At 38.6% G+C, this 14,258-nt stretch overlaps 1 pseudogene; it reads left to right on the forward strand.

The window, feature by feature from the left end:
* The first annotated feature begins 1,123 nt into the window (after positions 1–1,123).
* On the forward strand, positions 1,124–3,570 carry LOC144305075 (small ribosomal subunit protein uS2 pseudogene; annotated as a pseudogene).
* Positions 3,571–14,258: the final 10,688 nt, after the last annotated feature.

A 14,258-nucleotide genomic window follows, 5' to 3' on the forward strand; every position in this document is an offset into this window, starting at 1 on the left:
GGGTTTGGATATAATTTACATTCCCAGACCCAAGTCCTAGGAACCAAGTTACTACTTCCAAGCTCCTGTGTTCACCCAAATCCTTCCCTTTCAGCCATGTCTGGGGTAACTGCTCCCTAGAACTAACCTGGATACTACCTGTGTGGCTCCAGAGCCAAAGTTCTTTCTCTGTTGGCCCTTCTAATTCCCAGAGATTTGGTAAACTGTTACCCTGGTTTCCTCTCCTAAATTCTTACTTCTTGCCCTACCTGGAAGTCTGCTAGTCCTTCTAGAACTAGATACCCTACGCACCTTTCCAATGTGTTTGTCCCTTCTCCCCACTAGCTGGGGTTTTCTGTGATGTCAGGTCATGGAATGATTGTGCCTTGAGACAGGGCACATTTGTCTTATTGGACCCTCATGACTGATTCCTGTTGACTTAATTCAATGTCTCTCAACACGAGTGGAAACTCAAAGGGGTATTTTTGATTGTCACAGTTTTTGGGAGGGGCGCTAGTGGCATTTAGCAAGAGGGAAGCCAGGATGCCATTCTCCAATCATTTGTGTACCACAGGCACCTTAACCAAGAAATGTCATGTGTCCTGGGTAAGCTTCACAACTCACTCTAAATGTTTGTGTAGGGAAACCTGTTTATAATTATCTGGATGTGGAACTCAATCCCATTTTACTTGGAAATACAATTACTTTTGCATAGTTTTAATAGACATAGAGTTTTCCATAAATGCCCTCTAAGCATTTTTAAAGGAAGAGATTGTACTGTGTTTGGTTCAGAACTTTACCAGCAGAGTCACAATCTCAGAAAAGCACCTCACTGGCAGTGACATTGTTCTAGGGGTTTGAGTTGCCAGCACACCTGTCTCTGTCTACATTTGTCTCTGTCACACTCACTCTGATCTTGAAGCAATGGACTCCTTCATTCTGTCTTCTAGTCATCCCCAAGCATTCATATACTCCAATACATTTTGTTTTATTAAAAATTATTCCTCTCCCACCAGTATTTTTTCTTTATTTTGATACTTAGGACATTATATTGAAAATATGTATTTAGGTAGTTTATTATCTATGAATTTCTTTTCAGGATAATAAATGGAGCTTAACAAAATGTTCATTTAAAATTAGGTCATTGGCTTTCCATGCTACCCAGGGAGGGGTCCATACAGCATTGTTCTATGTTCCTGTGATAACTTAAAGGGAAACTTCCACAATGTCTGCAGACCTTGGTGTCCTGCAAATGAAAGAGGAAGATATCATCAACTTCCCTGCAGCAGGAACCCACTTAAGTGGCACCAACTTTGACATCCAAATGGAACAGTACATCCAACAAAAGGAAAAGTAATGGCATCCACATCATAAATCTGAAGAGAATCTGGGAGAAGCTTCTGCTGGCAGTTCATGCCATTATTGCCATGAAAACCCAGTGGACGTCAATGTCATATCTTCTGGGAATACTGACCAGAGAGCTGTGCCGAAGTTTGCTGCTATTACTGGAGCCACTCCTATTGCTGGCTGCTTCACTCCTGGAAACTTTGCTAACCAGATCCAGGCAGCCTTCTGGGAGCCGAGACTTCTAGTGTTTACTGATCCCAGGGCTGACCACCAGCCTCTCACAAAGGTTCTTATGTTAACCTGCCTTTCATCACTCTATGTAACACAGACTCTCTGCTGGGCTATATGCACATTGCCATCCCTTACAACAACAAGGGAGCTCACTCAGTGGGTCTGATGTGGATGCTGGCCCAGGAATTTCTGTGCATGTGTGGCACCATTTTCCCTGTGATCACCCATGGGAGGTCATGCTGAGCTCTACTTCTACAAAAATCCTGAATACATTGAAAAGGAAGAGCAGGCTATTGCTGAAAAGGCTGTGACCAAGGAGGAATTTCAGGGTGAATGGACTGCTCCAGCTCCTGAGTCACCGTTGAAATTGCAGACTGGTCTGAAGGCATGCAGGTGTCCTCTGTGCCTACTCAGCAGTTCCCTAGTGAAGACTGGAGCACTCAGCAGGCCACCAAAAACTGGTCTGCAACAACCACTGCTCAGACCACTGAATGGGTAGGAACAACCACTGAGTGGTCTTAAGCTGCTCTTCCACAAAGGCAAACAAAATGGAAATAAGGTTGAAGGAAAATAAACAGTTTCTTAAAAAAATAAAAAATCAGGTCATTGGGTTTAATCAGATTAAGAATCCTTGACCTAAGTGGATATTGTAGCAAGAATGTACTGAAGATGAAGTCAGTGCCTTCCCAGCAGAAAGCTGTGGCTGCCTATCAAGAGGTCTCATGGGTAGTGTCCCTTTGAAAAACTGATCATCTTCTAAATTTTATTGTTTGTCTTCATCAGGAACTCAGCAGTTTCCAGTATTAAAGATCGCTTGAATCAGGCAAATCCACGTGGTCACCTGTAGTCAACTTACAAATTTACATTGGAAGACATTTCTTCCCAGGGACTAAAAAGCTTATGTCTGCTGTCCAGGGCAGCCAGTCCTAGGAACAAAATGAGCATGAATGCTGAGCAAAGAGCACACAGGATACTGAAGAGAGATCAGAAGAGGCACTGCAATCCCACAGCAGAGCATACTTCTCCAGCAGCCTCAAAGGGCAGGGTCTCTCTTCTGCATGGTGCTTGGGTTTTAACTTTCTGTAGCCCCATTGATTACTTCACCTTCTGTCCACACCTCCACTCACCTTCACACAGTCTTCCTCCAGGCAATGCACAATTCAATTGATGAAATACCTTCTATTACACGACATTCATTCTGGACCTACCTTCCTCTGATTACACCAAATCACCTACTTGATTGGAATTTTGTGAGGTCCATGCATTTCAAAGTCTCTTGTTTTACTCCCACGTATGACTAATCATATCCATTGTCTGTGAATTTCACTAATTCAACTCAGAAGGTGACCTTATATCCATGATCTCCAAATTCATGGAAAGGCTGACTTTCTACTGTTGCCTCATGTCAGAAATGAGGGCTAACTCCCTCTCAGACTCTTTTCCTGCTCTGCACTAGTCCCTATAGCTGGGACACTTTTTCTGATTCTTATCTCAACTTGAAGAAGAATAGCCGTACCTCCCTTCAGCTTCCCACTGACCCCTTTCTGTGAAACTTCTAGCATAAATCAAGCTGGAGACCACCTGAATTATGACAGTAACTGATTAAGAGTCAGAAGAAATAATACAAGCTTCAGGGTATTTGTTTTGTGGGTTGAGGGGTTGATTTTTGGTTTGTTGCTTTTGAATAACGAACATTTCCTCAAGCTTTTCATGTCAATCACCCAAACCCTCTCGGTCCTTATTAGTGTTTTCTGTGCTCTTTGACTTCACAGAGCTAAAACTTCCATTATTACATTTGCATCAGTAAGAACCTCACTTTGCCTTTAAAAAGTTGCAGCCCATTCTTTCATTAAGCTTGTTGACTGAGTATGAAGAAGCCTCCCTCACCAAATCAAGTTTTTATGCTAGTGTTTTTCTGTAAGGCTTTAATTTAATGCCTTCCATTCTTCTCCATTAGAAGAAGATGGCAGTAAATATAGCACAAGTTCATAATTTTCTCTAGGTGTTTTTAAATATTGAATGAACATTAAACTGAAATTTAACTGTAAGAAATATCTGAAATTGTACCACATTTATTCATTCATTCAATTATTCATTACATGAACATTACATTAACCATCCATCATGTGGCAGACACTGTATTAGGCATTGGAGATTATAAGATAGTAAGTCATGGTTTCAATTCTCAAGGAATTCCCAGTTTAAACAAGGAGAGACAGATATGTAAAAATAAAATTTCAATTCAATATAATGGATACTACTAAGGAAGTCTGATGAAAGTTCAGTGGTAGCACAAAAAAACTAAATGATCAACTCCAAAGGAGAAAGGCTAGAGAAGGTTCACAGAGGAAGGTACTTATACTGAGTTTTGAAGGAATGGTAGAAATTTTCCCACTAGACATAGGAAAGAGGAATATTTCAGAAAGATGGAAGAGCATGTGCTAATGTGCACAGGCAAGTAGCAACAATGCAGCTTCTGGGAACTGGAAGCAGTTTGATGGGGCTGGTGCCTAAGATAAGACCTCATAAAGATGAGGTTAGAAGGGCTAGATCCTAAATGGCCTTGAATCCCCTGACAAAGGGCTTGGATGTCATTCACTTGTCAGTGGACAGTAATTAATGAGTGCTAAATGGGGGAGTGACACAATCATAACTGTGTTAGATAAGATCACATTGGATTCCATGTGGATTGAAATGTGGGAAGACTAGAGGTAGGGAGTATACTGAAATAGCTGGCTGCCTAACTGAAGATACACGTTCGTCTTCTACAGTACAGACTGGATGCTAGGAAACATTTGCTTCACAAGGGTTGACATTTCCCATCTCTCTCCAATTGGAATCATGTCATTAGTTCTGCTAAAGGGATGTGAGTTAACGTGTGTAGGTCATTCTGAGCCAAGGGGGTTAAGTGAATCTACTCTATGCAGTTTTCATTTCCACAGCAAACCTGAGGGCCTTGTGTTGAAAACAGTTGTATCACAAGATGGAAGGAACCTGGATCCCTGAGTTAGAAAAGAGGTGCCCCAGAGAGCCACTGAGCCAATTATACTTAAGTTGAACTGCATGAATAAACAAATAAGCTTTTTTTGTGCTAAGCCACAGAGATCTAAATATTATTTTTTTAAACTGTTGGATTACTCTAATGCAGGAGGAGCATTAGGAGATGTTTGCAATACTTGAGATAAAAATAAAAATTTCCCATGTTATATGCTGAAGTATAGGAGCCTTGAAGAAGATAAATGGAAGATAGAAGAAAGAGGGATAATAATTTATAGATAATATTAAGAAGACAGAAGATGATAGGATCTGGAGCATTGGGAGCAATATCTCCTTTGACAGGAGAAGGGAAGGAGTGAGGTCTCTATATAAAACAGGAGAAAAAAATACAGCTATAGGTAAGCAATAAGAAGCTGCCTAGTGGCTACATTTTCTCTAAGAAGTAGGAGGTGAAGACATCTGCTGAGAAAGTGAAAGTAAAGGTTTGAGGAGCAAATAAATATTAATAGTAATTTCTGTGAAGAACAGGAGAGAGCTATATGTACAGAGATACTTGACAAGTGAAGGACTACCAGCCCAGATGATTGAATGAGTTTTCTCCAGCCCAGCTCATCATTCTGGGTGATGAGGAGTCGGAAAGGGGTCAGAAAGGTGGATTTTAGGATTAACCCAAGATTAAAGAACTGCAGAATAGGTACATGTGCAAAACAAAGAAATGGTGGAAATTACCCAATAAGTTAGGATAGGTTTCAGTGCTGTAACCAAGGACTCAACAATAATTTATCATTTAAACATGATAGAATCTTCACATTCTGGGTTCAATGGTGTAAACATATTCCACACTAGACGCAGGTAAAAAAAAAAAAAAAAAAAACACCTGGACAGAAGGTATACAGCAGCTTTTCAAGGACTCTGAATATCAAGTAGTAGCTGCTATTAGGGAAGAAGACTTGAATTTGAAGTACCATCAAACTGGTGGTGAGCTTATTATCTTTTTCCTCCAATATATCAGATTGAACTGTAAGCAACACAAAACCTGAATGTGAACATCTGCACAGACAGAAGGAGCTCCAGGAGAAGCTGTCTAGTTCTGGCTCAAAGAGCAAGGAAGAGCCTCCTAATGCTCAGAATGAAGGAAAACTCCCTCTCTCCCACCCTTTTATCTTTTCTTCATTCTTTCATACTTCAGCCTCTAAGAAATTCCAGGATGGCAGTGGCAGTGGCAGCAACTGTGGTGACAACTGATCTACAGGATTCTAAAATGCTGAGGGAGGGGAGCCTTTCTCCCGGATCAGAGAAGCTATGATTCTCAGAGGGTGAGACAAACACCCATTACTTTTTTTTTTTTTTTTCTTCACCCATTACTTTTTGTCTTCTCTGTGTCCTCCTACTGGTTAGCCACGGGTATCATTGTAGTTGCAAAAAGTGTGCAACAGGGCAGCCCCTGTGGCACAGCGGGACAGCCCCTGTGGCAAAGCGGTTTAGCGCCGCCTGCAGCTTGAATGTGATCCTGGAGACTCGGGATCGAGTCCCACATCGGGCTCCCTGCGTGGAGCCTGCTTCTTCCTCTGCCTGTGTCTCTGTCTGTCATGAATAAATAAATAAAATCTTTTTAAAAAAGGGGGGGTGCAACAGAGTGGATAAATATAGTCCCAATTCTGGTTGGAGAACTCCAGGTAACCAGAAAATACTGAAGAGATTACCATAGGGAGGAGATTGGGAAAGTAGCCCCACAAAGTTGCTTCTGAACTCCTGAGCTCATTTCCAAGTGTACATTCATGGATCTGGCCCTAAACAGCATGCTATAGACCATAAGAACTGGTCCATGACCATTGCCAGGGTCCCAAACTAGCCACTGGAGGGTTCACATGCAAGACAGATCTAAATAGCATTGAGAAAGCTTTACAATTAGACATTACATTGAAACCACAGAAAGCTGGTTGGAACTTGTACCTGAACCAAACTGGGTTGGCTGTCTGTTAAAACAAAATAAATACTCAAAATCCCATAAAATAATATTCAGAATGTCCAAGATACAATCCAAAGTAACCAACATATAAAGAACCAGGGAAATCTCAACCCTGTGTGGCAAAAGATAATCAATATATGCCAATGCTAAGATGACACACATGTAGGAATTATCTGATAAAAACTTTCAAGCAACTATTATAAAAAATACTCCAAAAAATAAAGTCAAAGTTAAATATAAAAAGCTAAAAAGTCTTAGCAAAGAAATTAAAGCTATAAAGAAAAAACAAAGAGCAATTTTAGAATTAAAAAATATAAAATGGAGGGATCCCTGGGTGGTGCAGAGGTTTGGCACCTGCCTTTGGCCCAGGGCGCGATCCTGGAGACCCGGGATCGAATCCCATGTCGGGCTCCCAGTGCATGGAGCCTGCTTCTCCCTCTGCCTGTGTCTCTGACTCTCTCTCTCTCTCTCTCTCTCTCTCTCTCTGTGTGTGTGTGACTATCATAAACAAATAAAAATTTATTAAAAAAAGAAAAAAATATATAAAATGGAAAAAAGAAACCTTACTAAATGGACTCAACAGTAGAATAGAGATGGCAGAGGAAAGTATAAGTGAACTTAAAGATCAATAGCATTTGCCCAAAGTGAACAAGAGGAGTTGTTTTTTTTTTTTTTTTTTTTTTTTTTTGGTTTTTTGTTTGATTTGTTTTGTTTAAGAATAGAGCTTCAGACCTCTGTGAAATGATACCATGAGATCTAGCATTGATGTCATTAGAGTTCCACAGGAAAGGATAAAAGTAGTGTAGAAAATGTATCTGAAGAAATGATAACTAGAAATTTCCCAAATTTTGTCAAAGGCATAAATCTACAGACTCAAAAGAGCTCAGCAGACTGTAACAGGATAAGTCTAAAGAAATCTGTGCCCAGATACATTATAGGCAAACCTATAAACTAACCACAAAGACAAACACTTGAAGGTGGCCAGAGGAAATGGACATATTACTTATAGGCAAAAAACAATTCAAATGACTGTGGAATTCTTATCAGAAACTATGGAGGACAGAAGGAAGTAGAACAATATTCATAAAGTACTAAAAGAGAAACCACTGTCAAACCAGAATTCTATATACAGTAAAATATCCTTAGGAAGGAAGGTAAGATAAAGAATTCCTTCTTCAATGAAGGAAAACTAAAAGCCAGTAGACCTGCTCAAAAATAACTGCTAAAGAAAGTCCTTCAGACAAAAGGAAAATGTTACCAAAAGGAAACTTGGGACATCAGAAATGAAGAGAGAGTACCACAAATAGCAAATATATGGGTAAATATAAGAGAGCATTCTCCTCTTGAGTTCTTTCAAATGCTTTTCTAAAGCAAACATTAGAGAATACCTAAAACTGAATAAAAATGAAAACATAACATACAAAATGTGGATGCAATTAAAGCATTGCTCAGAGAGATATTTATAGTATAAATGCTTATATTGGCAACAATGAAGGTTCTCAAATCAATATTCTAAACTCTACCTTGAGAAACTTAAAAAAAGATGAGTAAAACAAAACTCAAATAAGCAGGATGGAAAAAATAAATATAAGAGCAAAAAACCCAATTAAATTGAAAACAAAACCAATAGAAAAAAAATCAATGAGATCAAAAGCTCAACAAAACTGATAAATCTTTAGCAAGAGAACGAAATTGCCACTAACAGGAGTGAAAGAGGGGATATGACTATAGACTATAGACCCTGCAGACACTAAAAAGAATAATGAGGGAATACAGTGAAGAACAACTTTACACACAAAATTTCAACAACTTAGATGAGATAGACCAACTTCTTTAACCTGCTTAGTAGTATAGCTATTAAAGAATTTGAATTCATAGTTTAAAATCTTCAAAAAAAGAAAGCTCCACACCCAGATGGTTTCACTGGTGAATTTGCAAAATGTTGAAAGAAGAAATAACATAATTTCTGCACAATTTCTTCTAGAAAATAGAAGAGGAAGGAACATTTCCCAACTTACTTTATGAGACCAGCATTATCCTGATACCAAAAAAAAAAAAAGACTAGAGATGAACATACTCCATAATCAGAAACACAAAATCCCAAAAGATATTAGTAAATTGAATCCAGTAATATACAGAAAGAATAATATAGCACAATCAAGGTCATTTATCCTGGTAATGTGATATTGGTTCAATATCTCAAAATTACACAATGTAATCCATCATATTAATACCAAAAACGATGAAAAGGCAAACTCCAGACAGAAAATATTTGCAAAACAGAACATTTATCTGACAAAGGACTTATATTCAAAATATATATAAATATATAAATATAAATATAAATATACCTCTCAAGATATGACAGAGACAAATTGGACAAAAGATTTGAGCAAATATTTTACCAAAAAAGGTATATTGATAGCCACAAGCTCATGAAAAGATGTCTCAAATCCTTAGCCATTGGGAAAATACAAATTAAAACTACAGTTTACTCAGAAGGGTGGCTGAAATTAACAATATTGGCAATATTAAGCCTTGGTGAATGTAGAGCAATCCGGGTCCTCATACATTCTAAGCAGGAGCGCAAAATGGTAGAGCCACTTTGAAATCAGTTTAGCAGTTTTTTAGAAAATTAAACACATACCTACCATATGGTTCAACCATTTCACTCCTAGATATCTACTCAAGAAAAATGAAGACACGTCCTCACAAAACTTGTATATGAATATTTATAGCTTAAGCATTCATTATAGCCACAAATGTAGTAATACAAATGTCCAACATCTAGTGAATGGAAAATCAAATTATAGTATCCATGCAAAGGGCTATTACCCAGTACTTAAGAGTAAGAATAAGCTATTGATACACATAACAGCATGGATGAAACTCAAAAACACCATGCTTGATGGAAGAAACTAACCACAAAAAGCAACATACTATATGATTCCATTTATATGAAATTCTAGATAAAGGCAAAACTATGACCTGAGGCAGATGATTGGTTCCCTGGGGTCAAGGATAGGCTGCAAAAGGGCAGATGAGCACTTTTTGTGGGTAATAGAAGTGTTCTAAAACTGGATTGGAGAGGGAGGCTGGATGCATGTCTATATACACATATACATGCAATTTACCAAAGTTCATCAAACTATACACCTAAAACGGGTGCATTTTATTATATATAAATCATGCCATAATGCAAATGCAAATAAAAATGAAGTTTAAGTAAAGAAGTTTTCATGTGAAGCCTGAGAGAATTCAATGCCAGCAGCTGTGAACCAAAAGAAACACTAGGAAGTCCTTCTGGCTGAAAAAGATGACCCCAGCTGGTAGCATGGAAGGGCACTAGAAAGGGTAAATGCATGGTTAAATATAAAGTAGTGACTGTTTACATCAAAACAATAATGAAAGTAGAAGTAAGATGACAACAATAGCACGAATGGTGGAGGGCTCTAAATACAGTTAATCTGTTGCAAGTGTCCTTGCCTTATTTAGGAAGTGGTAAAATGAAAAGTACTCATCCAAAGTAGACTGTAATACATCAAGGATGCCTGTTGTAGTCTCTAGCATAACAACTGAAGGAACTATGTCAGATGTATAACTAGAAAATGAAAAAAGAGATATAGAATGATAAAAGATGTTTTCATAATGCAGAAGAAGGCAGGAAATAAGAAATAAAGGAACAAAGTACAAGAGGATATATAGCAAGATGTTAGACTCAAACCATAGCATTAATTATTAATTATTTTAAATGTCAGTGGTAATCCAATTAAAAGACAGTTTGTCGGACCAAATTTTTAAAAAGGCAAAACCCAGCTATATGTTCTTTATTTACTGGAGTCACACCTTAAGTAAAAAGATAGAGAAAATGTGAAAATAAAAGGATGAGAAAGGTATCCTACCCAAACACTAGTCAAAGTAAATCTGATGTAGCTAAAGTAATATCAGCAAAGCAGACTTTGAGGTAAGAAGGATTGCTAAAGACTAAAAGGGATTTTTCATAATTATAGGAAGATATTTTAAAATACTGTTTCTGTCTTCCTTTCTTGTGTTAAGTGCCATAATTATCTAATAATAGAATAACTACCTACAGGTAAGATGATGATTTTAAAATGCCTTGTCATTTCAAGTACAAAAGTATGATAAAACTGATTTTTAAAAAATATTGCCCATGTATTCATGACATTAGACTTTCAAAAGTGACACCTTGATCACCAAGGGTTTTATTTGTGCCTATACCACTAACATGTGTAAAAATATTCACTGTATCTGTCCTGTTTTATAGTCTATTTCTATTTCCTCTTTATTCTTCTGAAATCATGGGAAATGAATTCACTCAGAAAACAAGAGTTAGTTAGCACCACCAAAACAAACCAATTTCATTAGCTTTGTGAAAATAGTTTGGGGCAAGACCTTCAACAGCTATTCGGTGTCTTGATCAGAGTTCAGTTATTATTTGTCTTTAAAAAAACTTTACTGTAACCTCATATTCAGCTATTTTTTCCTAGGTCCACACCTAGCTACTAATATATCCTTAAATAGAAAGTAATGAATGCAAAGCTATAGAATTTTATATAAATGTCAGGGTCTGTTACTGTTTTTCACCAAACTCTGAATGTCATCATTCAGAAACCACATATGGCTCAGTGAGGTGCTTTTGTTCATAAAAAACCATTCAGTTTTTCTCAGGGAGTTGTAGCCAGGCGTAGAGATACTCTCTAAACGTTGAACAGGGCGCTATTCAGATAGATCTCTGTGTCGGATAAGCAGAATGAGTCCATCATTCAACAACTTCATTTGAATAAGGACGAACAACAAAACAACAACAAAATGGAAGGGCAGTCATTGCTAAGCCTTGATGTGTTATAAGCTGGTCAAACTAAAATTAACTGCACAGCACACTGAGACTGGGGGATTTGGGAAAGATGTGGCCAGACTGTAGGGTCCCCAGAGCAGGGAGGAGCTCAGATTTCTGGGCCACGGAGCAAGAGGGAGCTGGGGAAGGGAGCATAAAAACCTTTACCTTACTCTCCTCCCTCTTTTCACCTCTGGCCAATACTCCCAATTGGTCAAAAACAACTGGAAACCAGAAAGCAGGTTGGGATAGCCTCTCCAAGACAGAGTAAGATGGAGAAGAATGGAGAGGGCTTCTGGATGGGCATAGGGAAGCTATCAGGCACTGGAGTCTGCTGCAACTGTCTAGGTTAAGATCATCTGCTGAATTTGAATCTCAGTTCTGCCATAAACTGTGTGCTATGTTACTTTGTGGAAGCCACTTAGCTGCTCTGAACCACAGTGTCCTATTCTGTTAAAATAAGGAGAAAATACCTACCCCTCAGACTTATTGTGAGGATAGGGTTAATACTGGTAACATTTAGAGCAGTGCCTGGCACACAATAAAGCTAGACAAATGATGTCACCTTCCCTTCTCCATTAAATATACTCTCTGCTTGCCTAGAGAGGGACTTTCCTTTCAATGTTAGCATGCTTTAGAAAAATCCTCTTATTCCTAAAGGCCCTAGGGAAGTGTCAGGATCATTCCTATGTCAGATACATTACAATAATAATTGCCTTAGTCGGGGTATTATTTAAGCAGAAAAACATTTTTTATTCTTGAGAAATGTTGCATATACTACAAGGGACTAATTTGGCCCTTAGCAAATAACTCAATATGAATTCCCACTTATTTACCAGAAGCGGCAGTTTATTTCCTTGGACTGCTAGACACTGACATCAGCTGTACCCTATTTGTTTGTGTCAGGTAATGAGATGCTCTGCACGCAGAACGCTTTCATTTAAGGAGGCTCAGAAGGCTTGCTATAAGCCAATTGTTCATTCCAAGGATTAGAAGAACATTTTTTTTATTGTAAATTGCACACCAATTTGCAATGCCATTTCCAAGTTCTGATGGAAAGTCTATACTGTATTCCTATAATCATCTAATGTTTTTATCTATGATCCCTCAAGCTGGCATATTTTCTGCTATTCCATTCACCCAGATTAATTCCAAAACAATGATGGTTGCCCAGCTTGGCAAGACCTCCAGAGGAGTCTGGACCATGCCCAGGCTGCAGGCTTCTCCTGTGGGGTGCTCTGATGACAAGGGCAAAAATGGAAAGTATTGAGTGCAGTATTGAGAAAGGCTCACAGGGTGATAATGCTTACTTACATGTATATCCACTTTCTACTTTACTAAGCAATTTCACAGCCCCTCTATTGATTAATGTTTACCTCCTTGCTTTATATAGATGGGAAAACTGACATTCTGAGATGTTAAATAGCTTGCTCAAGGCCTTCCACAATTTGGTTTGGCACAGGGATTAGAATATAGGGCTTCTGGTTCTAACGTACTTGTCTGGGGATGAAAAAGTATGCTTACATTCTAGAGTAATCTGCTGACTGCCCAACATCTGTAAAGGAATAAGACCAGATCATCAGAGCTTCACCCTTAAAAAAGAAAGCAGACTTTAGAGTTTACTTATTTGCCTGACAAGAAGACACTCATTGGAAAAACAACAACAACAACAACAACAACAACAACAACACACTGACTAGCTTGCTGAGGTGGAAAAGTCATAATTTTGCTTTAGAAAAGCATAAGAGATTCAAGGTATTTATGCTAATTAAGCACTGAAAATTAATGTTCTAGATAGAATGGAGCCAGTCCAAAGGCCTTACCTGATTGGTTAAAACAAGCCCCATTGTTTATAGGTGTGGAGAGCCTTTGGGTGGGCCCAGTAAGGCTCTAGATGGGGGGGGGGGGGGTGTCACTAGAAGTTGATATTTTTTCTTTCTTTTTAAAGATTTTATTTATTTATTCATTAGAGACACACACAGAGAGAGGCAGAGACATAGAGGAGGAGGCAGGCCCCTCTCAGGGAAACCGAGGTGGGACTCGATCTCAGGACTGTGGCACCACGCCCTGAGCCAAAGGCAGGCGCTCAACTGCTGAGCCACCCAGGCATCCCTGGTATTTCTTTTTCACCTCCAGCTAGTTACAATAGTTAAGCACAGAGACCAAGTTGACATCTCAAACTCTCAAACTTCTCAGACGTTCATCAGAATCACACCAATGGCTTGCAGAAACAGATTGCTGGGCCCAACCTGAGTTTCTGACTCAGTAGCTTTGGCATACAGTCTTGGAATCTGTATTTCTAACAAGTTCCCAAATGAAGCTTTGCAGTTGATCCAGGGTCCATGCTTTGAGAACGACTATCTTAGTTACATAATTCTGAAAAGGTGGAGTTTTAATTTTAAGCCTCCTTGACAGCAACCTCCTCTTTAAGATCTAACTACCAGATGACTCCCTCACAGCCAAGACAGACAAAGGTCTCTCCTGATAATAACCTTTACATTCTTCCTATGGAAGACTTGCCTCTTTTTCCAACAGTAGTTCTCAAAGAAGGGAACCATTTTTATGGAGCAGGAGGGAATGAAGAAATTGCTCATGGAATCCAAAGTCAACACAACTCATACCAAAACCTCATATCCATAGCTCTTTATTTCCCTTCTTTGGGAGGAATCAATACTGAATTATTTGACTTGCTGTTTTAAAAAACAGCATTACATGCATTGATTGAGTTTCATGACATTTAGAGTTCGCTTTTTATTACCTTACCCTTCCTGATCAATAATCATTTTTTCCATGCTCATAACTTTATTCTATCTAATTTTTGTGTGCAATTTGATGTTTTTCTACTATGACTCAGCCAGACAGTTTTCCAAACTTAGAGCT

The sequence above is a fragment of the Canis aureus genome, chromosome 35 (assembly GCF_053574225.1).
Source record: "Canis aureus isolate CA01 chromosome 35, VMU_Caureus_v.1.0, whole genome shotgun sequence".
Taxonomy (NCBI): Eukaryota; Metazoa; Chordata; class Mammalia; order Carnivora; family Canidae; genus Canis; species Canis aureus.